Source organism: Nylanderia fulva, unplaced genomic scaffold (assembly GCF_048542155.1).
Source record: "Nylanderia fulva isolate GAGA-0341 unplaced genomic scaffold, ASM4854215v1 Scaffold935, whole genome shotgun sequence".
In the NCBI taxonomy this organism is placed as follows: Eukaryota; Metazoa; Arthropoda; class Insecta; order Hymenoptera; family Formicidae; genus Nylanderia; species Nylanderia fulva.
The window spans coordinates 10,473-11,962 of NW_028191063.1; positions in this window are offsets into that span (position 1 = coordinate 10,473).

Genomic DNA, 1,490 nt, shown 5'->3' on the forward strand with positions numbered 1-1,490 from the left:
GCGGAGAGGATCCTTTAAAACAAGATTTTTTAGAAGAGAGGACCTTTAAAATATAACAGGCAAAACGTTGGAAAAATTAAAAGCGCGCGTTTCAAACCAGATAAAACGCAATGAAATAGATAAGGCAATTGTTTATTACCTTCGGGAAGGCCCAGTTCGGGTTTAAAAAAAAATTTGGTGCTACAGAAATCTGTTTAAAGAAATTTAAATACAAAAAGGGGGTTTTTTTGTAATGGTACAAGATTTATTGTACAAATTTGAAAAAAAATTTTAATTTATGTGGGAAGTTAAAACGGGTTTCCGTCGGGAAAAATTGTTATGATTCCGAGGATAATTTAATTAAAAATATTTGGAACTCCCTTTTAATTTTAAAAAAAAAGACAGTTTCCTATTCGAGCCCCCTTTTACTATGAAAATAAAAAATCACAAGGACAAAGTTTAGAAAAATTTGGGGTTTTTATTTGCCACATCCTGTATTTGTTTCCATGGTCAACTTTTGTCCCTTTTCTAGGAAAACCAAAAAGAAAAGTGTAAAAATTAAAATTGTGAATGTGCAATCAAGGACATTTAATTGAAAAAAGTAAAAAATGTTTTACAAAAAATTAATATGGGGGGAAAAATTTTTGAAAATTAAAAAATTTTAAAATTTTATGAGAGCTAAAAATAGGGGTTAGCGGGGGGTACTTAAAAAAAAAAAAATTTAAATTTTAAAATGAAAAAAAAGGTTTATAATAATTAAGTAAAAAAAAAAATATTTAAAGTATATATTAACTAAAATAATTTTTTATATTTAAAAAAAATAAAATTTGGGGGGAAAAAAATTAAAAAAAAGAAAAAAAAAATAAAAAATTAATTGTTGAAGTTTTTTTTTCTTCGGATCGAATCCTCGAGGACGATCAAATTTTCTAGAATGTTTTTTTTTAAATTTCCCTTAGTTTTACGCCAAGGAAACCAAAAAACCCCAAAGTGTACACTCGCCCAAAAATTTGGCGTGTTTTTTTAACATCCCCTGATTTTCCGATCCCCCAAATCGGGACCCCGATCGGCGGGCCGCCCTCCCGCGAGCTCCAAAATTCGCGCCCCCTCGAGTCGTCCCGAGAGAGCGGCCCCCGGAGAAAATAATTTTAGGTACCCCCGACGAACTTGTAGAAAGGGAATAACAAAATTTAAAACCGTTTCAAAACGGAAAAATTTTATTTGATCAGTTAACCCGGCATCCCCCAACTTTAAATTTTTATACATATAAAATGGCCCTTTCGAGCCGGATTTTAAAAAAACCGATCGGGATAGAAAAATCGCAAAAAGAAGGGCCCCCTTTTTCTTTTGTACCTTATTCGAAAAAATTAAAAATTTTTCCCCTTCGTGGCCAAATTCGGGGCAAAAAAATTTTAAAAACCCGCAGTGATCCGGGGGAAGAAAAAATACGCTAATTACGCGTTCTCGTTTAGAGTGGGAAAATTTTTCCGTGTGGGGAGTGGATCGCGCACAAG